Genomic DNA, 10,646 nt, shown 5'->3' with positions numbered 1-10,646 from the left:
CTCCAGATTTGAACTAACAAGGCTGCGAGGGGCTCTTTAGATCTCACACCGAACATTTTATTTGCATCATTGTGTCTGTTTTTGTCTGCAGAATCGCAAAAACTGCTAAGACCAGCAGGAAAGGCGGTTTTGTGCTGGTTACTGATGGTTTGGTGCTTGTCTAAGCTTATAGTCATGGTTGACAACTGAAAACTGGCTGGTTAAACTAGTTGAAGGAATCGTTCATGCAAAAATAAAAATTCTGTCAGCATTTATCACCCTCATATTTTTGAGTCTTTTTAAGTAAATCTTTAAAAAACAAAACAAAAAATAAATTATCCATCCATCACTATTTGACATGAGTTACTAATTTGAAAAAGTATTGCGTTACTTTATATGTTACTTTGCCATGTATTGACTGACAGGACTTCAGTGTATGTAAACATGATGGTTATTGTAGCTCTAGACTAAACGTGAGCATGCATTTACTCTCATCTTACATCTCACTTGCATAAAAACAGATTCAGTATTCCCCAAAATGAATAAAAACAGTAAAATGCAAACTCAAAAAATTATGCAAACCTATAATCATTAAATATGTTAAATACATATACTTAATGTATTTAATGTCACTTTATTAAGCAATGTCTTAACTGCTGACATTTGATGACCCAATTCAAACATACAAAAAAGCAAAACTGTGTGTGAGTTTGCATTTCCTTCAGACTGTTTTTTTTTTTTTACGCTATTATCACTAAATCATAGCGTTAGTTCAGTTCATCCAAAAAAGAAAATTGTGTCATTAACAATCAATCAATCAATCAACTTTATAAAGCGCTTTTACAATCATGATTGTGTCAAAGCAGCTTCACAGTGTCAAACAGGATAATATTGCAACAAAATTTGATTTGGCTGTACAGTCGTTCTGGAGAAAACAGTGATGTTATCAGCTTATTTTAATTTATCATAGAGCAACAATGTTGGCAGATCAGTATTATAGTTTATAGAATTAAATAAAACCTAATTCATACATTTTATTTGTATATTTAGTTGAATAACTTTGATCATAATTTTAGTGTCCCAAACTGAGCAAGCCAAGCCAAAGGCGACAGTAGCAAGAAACCAAAACTCAGAACCAATCAGGGCATGATGGAGAAAAATAAACCTTGGGAGAAACCAGACTCAGTCGGGGTGCCAGTTCTCCTCTGGATTTATTCCTCCTTATTATTCTGGCAACCTTATAGGTCAGAAATCATATTAGATCAGAATATTCGAAAGTTTGAGGTATCACGCAATAGACGGGTTTATTTAGGACGGTGCGTCAATTACACAAGAGTATACTTGAAAGATCGGAGTTATTGCACAGAGACAGGTTTTGAGGTTGTGGACAGGCAAATTCAGAGGAGACACCAATAACAGGCCTTACTCCCCTGTTGTTCCAAATCTGTAAGAATTTCATTTAACCAGTAAGAAACAATTGATTTGTAAGTTTAAAAATAATTTTTATTCTCTAAAATCAAAATCAAACTGAACACCTCAATATTGCAATAAATCAAGGTTGACACGACAGCCTCTTAAATGTCTACAAACTCTCAAGTCTCGGTTAAAAAGGCCATAAGTAAACCAATATCCTTTAAAAAAGTTCTCATCAAGATAGCAGATAAATAAAATAATTCCTTGTGCCTTCTTGCACAGGATGTGCTGGTTTCAGCCTCATCACTCGCTGCTTTTTTGTCCTCATCTCATAAAAAAAACACCTGCGATTCATCAACTACCTATGGACTCGCATTAATGTAAAGAAGCATTGTTGAAATGTAAGGAGCCTTGCACATGAAATACAGGGAAAAATATTAGCCTAGGCTAATGATTACTAATTAGATTTACTAATACAATTATACATGATTTACTAATTAGTTCCCTCAATTTATAGATTGTATGCATCAACGCATGATTTACTAATTTGTTTCCTCGATTTATAGATTGTGAGCACGATTTATAAATAAAGGAAAGGGATTAGTAAATCTTGTGGACAGTTTAGCAAGTCGAGGGAACAAAGTAGTAAATCATCAGCACAATTTAGCAAATCGGGGAAACTAAATAGGAAATTGTGCGCATGATTTATAAATTGAGGGAATTAATAAATCGTGCACACATCATTTTTCTTGCATGTCATGTGCGGGGCTCGGTAGAAATGTTTGGGTGAGTAAAGGAAAAAAAGCACAATACATAGTACCTTCAATGCCCTGTAAATGGAATTATCGCTTCTTTATAGCATAAACAAACTGCTAAAGAAAAAGTTAGGCGCCATGCAAAATGTAATTTGTAGCATTAGTACATTAGTCTGGGGCAAAACCATGGTTAATTTCCATATTTGGATTGCGGGGAAAACCAGGGGCCGTTTCAGAAAGGAGGTTAAATGAAAACTCAGAGTATGTTAACCCTCAAATAAGGCAAACTCTGAGTTTTCTGTTTCAGAATGGGATGATATTTTAAACCCAAGAAAGCAGCGTAAGTCAAGCCCGTTTCTGAAAGAGAGGTAACTTATACCCGAGCCGGTATCAGTTACCGGGGTAACTTCCTCAGTAACTTCTGAACCTAAACTGGTCAGGAGCAGGTTTTCTTTGATAAAGCCGGAGTTTATTTCAGTCTCCTCCCCCTTTTTAAAGTGCCAGCGATGTTTAAATACTTAATTGGCTTTTCATACCAAGTATTTTCTACCCTATTGGCAGATAATTTGCAAAATAAGAAAATTGCACTTAAATTATCTTTTTTCTTTTGTCCCACAGGAATATGCATTTCTTATGTGGAAATTCACATTGATTTAAAAATCTTTAGATATTTTTACTGGAAATTACAAGACAAGAAAATATTTTTTTGCAGTTGAGGTATATTCATTCACTGTGAATATTTTATCAAGAGGACACTGTCAAAATGACAAAACTAGCATCCTGTAGATGAGGAGGCTGCAGTAATTTGTAGGGAGTTACATTCATGTCAGGTGAGGATTTTCTCGCTTGCTATATCCACATGCATATTTATTTGAGCAGTACTGGATTTAATGATTTTTTAAAATATAATATCAGGGATCCAGAACATATTACTGTTGTATGCTAAGAGGTCAGGGAAGTTTGGCTCACTCTCATGTGATCTTTCTGAATATTTGTGCACTGCAAAAAATGCTCTTCTTACTTTGTATTTTTGTCTTGATTCTAGTCTAAATATCTAAAAATTTCTTAAATCAAGATGCATTTACTATAAGTGAAATTACATGATATTTTTTCATGTTTTGTTGAAAATAAATTCTAAATAAAGTGAGTTTTTGCTTAAAACAAGCAAAATTCTCTGCCAAGTGGAGTGAGAAAAATAATCTTGTTTCTGATTGAAATCTTGTTTCTTGTGTCTGTCCCAAACTGAAATAAGATTATTTTTCTTAACCTATTGGCAGACAAGGTTTGAAATTTGTAGATTTGTAGAATCTTTAGTAGAATTTTTTCCCTGTTGGATTTGAATATTGTTCCTCCATCTCCTCTTCTTCTGTCAGTGGTGATGCAGGTCGATCCTCCCATCATTCTGTGAGTCTCTCTCTTCTTCCTGTTGGCCTGAGTAGAAGTTAAATGTTAATTTCATTACCTTAATTCACAAATGTAACAGGTTGGATTAGAGAACATTATGTGAAAAGAGCATTAGACTATGTAGAAAAAGCTGTGGAACATTGAAATATACACTGAAGGATATTTAATATGTCAAATGTTTGTAAAGTCATGAATTCTACACCAAAGAACCTGTAATGTTTAAAGCTTTACCTGATTATGTTATATTTTTAGCTGCTACCACATCATTTTTCTTCTTCTTTTATTTCACATGGGGCACCATAAAAATTAATATTAGTTCAATAACTTGCCATTCTGGCAGTTTTCACCTCTAAAATTTAAACAATGATTAAGTATGCAGCCTTCTTTTTTGTTGGGTGCTGTTGCCATAGTGAATCGTAATTTCGGAGCTCCATTGATCGTGGCTTTTCATAGTTGTGGTGCATGCGCTTAACTCAGTCTACTTAGAGTTGATTGAACTACCTTAATTCAGCTGTTCTGAAACCCAAAACTCAGAATTTTTGTATCTCATTGTAGATGAAGAGCCACTGCTTCCTCACCATCACCCTGGCTGAAGTCATCGAGGTAGTTAATAAGCTCCTCGGTGGCAACGCGCCGGGGGTGGATGAGATTCGCCCTGAGTACCTTAAGTCTCTGGATGTTGTGGGGCTGTCTTGGCTGACACGCCTCTGCAGTGTGTGGCGGTTGGGGACAGTACCTATGGACTGGCAGACCGGGGTGGTGGTCCCTCTTTTCAAGAAGGGGGACCGGAGAGTGAGTTCCAACTACAGGGGGATCACACTTCTCAGCCTCCCTGGGAAAGTCTATGCCAGGGTACTGGAGAGGAGAATTCGGCCGATAGTGGAACCTCGGATTCAGGAGGAGCAGTGTGGTTTTCGTCCCGGTCGTGTAACACTGGACCAGCTCTATATCCTTTCCAGGGTGCTGGAGGGTTCATGGGAGTTTGCCCAACCAGTCCACATGTGCTTTGTGGATTTGGAGATGGCATTCGACTGTGTTCCTCGTGGCACCCTGTGGAGGGTGCTCTGGGAGTATGGGGTCCGGGGCCCCCTAAGCACTGTTCGGTCCCTTTACGACCGGAGCAGGAGCTTGGTTCGCATTGCCAGCAGTAAGTCAAATTTGTTCCCAGTGCATGTTGGTCTCCAGCAGGGCTGCCCTTTGTCACCAGTTCTGTTCATAATTTATATGGACAGAATTTCTAGATGCAGCTAAGAGCCGGAGAGTGTCCGGTTTGGGGACCACGCGATTTCATCACTGCTCTTTGCAGATGATGTTGTCGTGTTGGCAACCTCAGACCAGGACCTACAACATGCACTGGGATGGTTTGCAGCTGAGTGTGAAGCGGCTGGGATGAGAATCAGCACCTCCAAGTCCGAGGCCATGGTTCTCAGTCGGAAAAGGGTAGCTTGCTCACTTCAGGTTGGTGGAGAGTTCTTGCCTCAAGTGGAGGAGTTTAAGTATCTTGGGGTCTTGTTCACGAGTGAGGGAAGGATGGAACGGGAGATTGACAGACGGATCGGTGCAGCATCTGCAGTAATGCTGCAGAAGGTGAAGAAGGAGCTGAGCCGTAAGGCGAAGCTCTCCATTTAACGGTCAATCTACGTTCCTACTCTTACCTATGGTCATGAGGTGTGGGTCATGACCGAAAGGACAATATCCCGGATACAGGTGGCTGAAATGAGCTTTCTCCGCAGGGTGGCTGGGCGCTCCCTTAGAGATAGGGTGAGAAGCTCGGTCACTCGGGAGGAGATCAGAGTAGAGCCATTGCTCCTTCACATCGAGAGGAGCCAGCTGAGGTGGCTCGGGCATCTATTTCGGATGCCTCCTGGACGCCTTCCCAGGGAGGTGTTCCGGGCACGTCCCACCAGGAGGAGGCCCCGGGGAGACCCAGGACACGCTGGAGGGATTATGTCTCCCGGCTGGCATGGGAACGCCTCAGGGTTCCCCTGGAGGAGCTGGAGGAAGTGGCTAGGGAGAAGGAAGTCTGGGCGTCTCTGCTTAGACTGTTGCCCCCGCGACCCGGCCCCGGATAAGCTGAAGATAATGGACCGATGGATGGATGGTAGATGAACTCAGAGTTAAAGTTTTTTTTTTTTTTTTTACAGTTTATGGTTTAAACACAGAGTTGGTTGAACCTCCTTATTGAAACAGGCCCCAGAGCACACAGAGTAAACAGGGAGAACATGCAAACTCCACACAGAAAGGACTCTGGCTCGAACCGGGGACATTTTGCTGTGTGGCGACAGTGCTACCCATTGAGTCCATTCACAATGTTAGTGCATTTTTATTCGCTAAAAACATTATCTCAACTATATCTCGAATGCCTTCATCAGTCTTCTTAGGCAGAATCCAGTGCATCATATGGAGAAGTTATACATGTGAACACATGCTTCAAAGACCTTATTTGCATTTTGTCATGATTGTAATTCATATAGCCTCCCGCCTCAGAGAGGCATCTACAGCTCTTCCCGTGTCACTGTCAAGGACCCAACACACCCTCTTTACGCTGGCTCTTTAAGGAGGCAGAGGGAATGGAGAGAGGCCAAGAGATCATTGACAGAGAGAATGAGGTTCATCGCAGTGAGGGATAATTCAAGGCATGTCATAAAACATCAATACGCCTCCAGAGTTTTGGCCAGCACAGCTGCATGCTGGGAAACACTACAGCCTTATATAATTCAGCACAGGAATAAAACCCTTCATTTTAGTGAAAATTCACATCTGACTTTTACCTCAACTAAACACACATGCTGTCATAATAAAGGTAATCTATATGTTTTTAATTATAATACATTGTCTTTATGAAGCATTTCCCAAGCCTTTTTGGGAAGTTTCCCCCAAAAATTGTATTATAATATAGTATAATTACACACATAATATAATATAATACACTATAAAATAATCATTAGATACACATATTGCCAAAAGTGTTGGAACAACACTCTGAAATCAGGTGTTCCAATAACTTCAATGGCCACAGGTGTATACAATCAAGCACCTAGGCATGCAGATTGCTTCTACAAACATTTGTGAAAGAATGGGTCGCTCTCAGAACAGTGCGTAGAGAGCTTCATGGAATGTGTTTCCATGGCAGAGCAGCTGCAGCCAAGCCTTACATCACCAAGTGCAATGCTAAGTGCTGGATACAGTGGTGTAAAGCATACGGCCACGGGACTCTAGAGCAGTGGAGACGTGTTCTCTGGAGTGACGAATCACGCTTCTCTGTCTGGCAATCCGATGGACAAGTCTGGGTTTGGCAGGTGTCTTGTGCCAAGTGTAAAGATTGGTGGAGGGGGGATTATGGTGGAGTTTTTTTTCTTCAGGGGTTGGGCTTGGCCCCTTAGTTCCAGTGAAAGGAATAATAACAATGCTTCAGCATACCAAGACATTTGGACAATTTCATGCTCCCAACCTTGTGGGAACAGCTTGGGGATGGCCCCTAGCAAGATCCATAAAGACATAGATGAGCTAGTTTGGTTTGGAGGAACTTGACTGGCCTGCACAGAGTCCTGACCTCAACCCAACAGAACACCTTTGGGATGAATTAGAGCGGAGACTGCGAGCCAGGCCTTCTAGTCCAAGATCAGTGCCTGACCTCACAAATGTGCTTCTAGAAGAATAGTCAAAAATGATCATAAACACATTCCTAAACCTTGTGGAAAGCCTTCCCATAGGAATTGAAGCTGTTATAGCTGCAAAGGGTGGACCAACTCCATATTAAACCCTACGGATTAAGAATGAAATGTCATTAAAGTTTATGTGCATGTAAAGGTAGACGTCCCAAAACTTTTGGCAATATAGTGTGTGTTATTCCTTTTAGTGTATTCAAACTCTTCACTGTGACACAGCAAAGATCAGATCCTCCATAACGCTCCATTATCATTACCATTGAGCTGTGAACGTGATTGGAGTGTCAAATTTACTTGATTAGACATGATTTAGAAACGCTCACATCTGTCTAAACTACGTCCTACAAGACAGATAATGCTGCAGTGACTTTGGCATATGAAAAGTCTTTGAGAGCTCCAGCCAACTCTGAATCACAGTGAACCCAGAAGACAGTGGATTGATGTTATCTGTTTCTCCCAGTTCAATCTGACAAAGAGCACATCCAACACAATGCACACACGACTGGACTGCTATGGAACAAAATGAGAGCAAACATACATCATCTAAATAAGTATTGCATGGATTATGCAATAAAATAAAGAGAAGTTAAAATCGATAAGAAATGAATGTTTATATTGTGCATACAATGTGCTAACCCTATTGAAAAGAACAGCACATGCTGGTTAGGTATGTTTTGAAGCGTATGGCAGCCGGTTTATGCTGGTCCTTAGTTGGTCATGAGCTGGTTTAAACCGGTCCCGAGCTTGTTATAAGCTAGTCCTGAGCTGGAGCTAGTTTATTAGGACCAGCACTTGACCAGCCTAGCTCATAACCAGCTAAGGACCAGCTTTGACCAGATCAAACCAAAACATACTTAACCAACCCCCCAACAGGGCACAAACAGCTAACAGCCTCATTAAGTTTCTAACACAGCAGAGCAGTTGTCTGTTTTTAATTGTAAGCTTTTAAACGGTCTCTTTAGATTCAGTGCAGCATGTCGAACGACACCCAATTTTCCAATATCATATAGCATAGTCCTTGCCTGATAGGGCAGTGAGGCAACAAGTCAGCTGCCTATGTTCTGTCCTTACAGTAGGCCTACTCAAAAAGTTTTGGGCCAGCGCAGCCTCGAGGTCAAAAGTTATAAGGAATTTTACAAAAATGCTAATAACGTTTGATTAAATTAGCCTATTGTAATGAAACTGGTGTTAATAGATGTCTTGGGTCATGCCGAGAACATTTTGGTAATTTTTCCATAGTCAGCCAGACTCCCTGTCCGCCATTTCGATTTTCTTTCAAAACCTACTTTTTTAAACTCCTAGATCATTGGTCCGATTTTCTTTAAAAAAAACAAATCACATCATCTTCATACCATGGCAAAAAGTTATGGATTTTGTGTCGATAGACAAAACATTTCTCGTATATCACGTCAACAAATTTGATGGTATGATGGCAAAATGACTTTGAGGCTGTATCTCTGCAATGCTTTGACATATTGCCTTCAAACTTTTCATGTCACCGTAATCTGACCACATCAATTTGGTCATAGTGCCAACTATTGGCCGAAAGTGATAAACTATTACGGTAAATCATATTACTAGTGGCTGTATTAGTGATTTTTCAGCCATTTACATTTAATCATTTAGCTGAAGCTTTTATCCAAAGCGACTTACAACTAAGGAATACAGGAAGCAATCCGTCATGAAGAGGCGAAAAATCACAAAAGTGCCTGAAATATATAATAATATATTAATATATATTTAAGTATTTGAACACCCTGCTATTATGCAAGTTCTCCCACTTGAAAACCATGGAGGGGTCTGAAATTGGCATCATAGGTGCATGTCCACTGTGAGAGACATAATCAAAACAAAACAAAAAAGTATGATTTTTACACTATTTATTGGTATGATACTGCAGCAAATAAATATTTGAACACCTGTCTATCAGCTAGAATGCACTGTGTGAAGGAGAGGATGACCGGGGCCATGTATTGCAAGATTTTGGGGAACAACCTCCTTCCCTCAGTTAGAGCATTGAACATGGGTCAAGGCTGGGTCTTCCAACATGGCAATCACCCGAAGCGCACAGCCAGGATATCCAAGGAGGGGCTCTGTAAGCATATCAAGGTTCTGGCGTGGCCTAGCCAGTCTCCAGACCTAAACCCAATAGATAATCTTTGGAGGGAGCTCAAACTCCGTGTTTCTCATCGACAGGCCAGAAACCTGACTGATCTAGAGAAGATCTGTGTGGAGAAGTGGGCCAAAATCCCTGCCGCAGTGTGTTCAAACCTGGTGAAAAACTACAGGAAACGTTTGACCTCTGTAATTGCAAACAAAGGCTACTGTACCAAATATTAACATTGATTAACATTGTGATTTCTGGATTTTTTTAATAGATTATGTCTCTCACAGTAGACATACACCTACGATGACAATTTCAGACCCCTTAATGATTTCTAAGTGGGAGAACTTGCAAATAGATAGATAGATAGATAGATAGATAGATAGATAGATAGATAGATAGATATATAGATAGATAGATAGATAGATAGATAGATAGATAGATAGATAGATAGATAGATAGATAGATAGATAGATAGATAGATACACCAGCAAGGAACAGTGAACGAAAATGTTCTGGAGAGTTATTTCGTGCCTCTCTGTCTGTGGTGGCACAAGCCGTTGCTCCTTTGCTGAGAGAAGGCTTCTGGTGGGGATGTAGACTCGTAGGAGCGAGTGGAAGTATGCGGGTACTGTGCTTTTGGTGAATCTGTAAGCAAGCGGCAACGCCTTGAACATAATGCGAGCTGCGAGTGGTGCAGAGACATGAGGAGAGGTGTGACGTATAGGCCCTTTTGGGCTTTTTTAGGGCAAGACGTGCCGCCACGTTCTGAATCATTTGAAGCGTTTTGATTGCACACAATGGAAGTCCAGCCAGAAGTGTATTGCAGTAGTCAAGGCTAGAAATGGCCAGGGCCATGTTACATGGATGGGCTTTTTTGACCTTTAAATTCTCATTTACAATTTACTGTAAAGCTTGCAAGAGCCAGGGCATTTTATATAACTAAGATTGTGTTTGTCTGACAAAAGAAAGTCATACAGATAGAATGGCTTGAGGGTAGGTAAATGATGGGATCATTTTGATTTTTGGGTATAATAACACTAAAACTAATATCAGATTGGCTAAAGATTGATTAAATGTTGCTTAAAGTTTGTGCTAATTCACATTAATTAATGATCCTGTTGCTTACCTGATGTTCCTGATGTTCTCCTTATGTGATGCTAATGGCAAATGTCAGAAAGGACAATAATTCCAATTGCTAAGCCAACTAAAATGCAGTGTTGGGGTAACGCATTACAAGTAACTTAAGTTACGTAAACAGATTACTTTTTCAAGTAACTAGTAAAGTAACACATTACTTTTAAAATGTATAACAACATATCT

Source organism: Pseudorasbora parva, chromosome 23, assembly GCF_024679245.1.
Source record: "Pseudorasbora parva isolate DD20220531a chromosome 23, ASM2467924v1, whole genome shotgun sequence".
NCBI lineage: Eukaryota > Metazoa > Chordata > Actinopteri > Cypriniformes > Gobionidae > Pseudorasbora > Pseudorasbora parva.
This window is presented reverse-complemented; position numbering follows the sequence as displayed.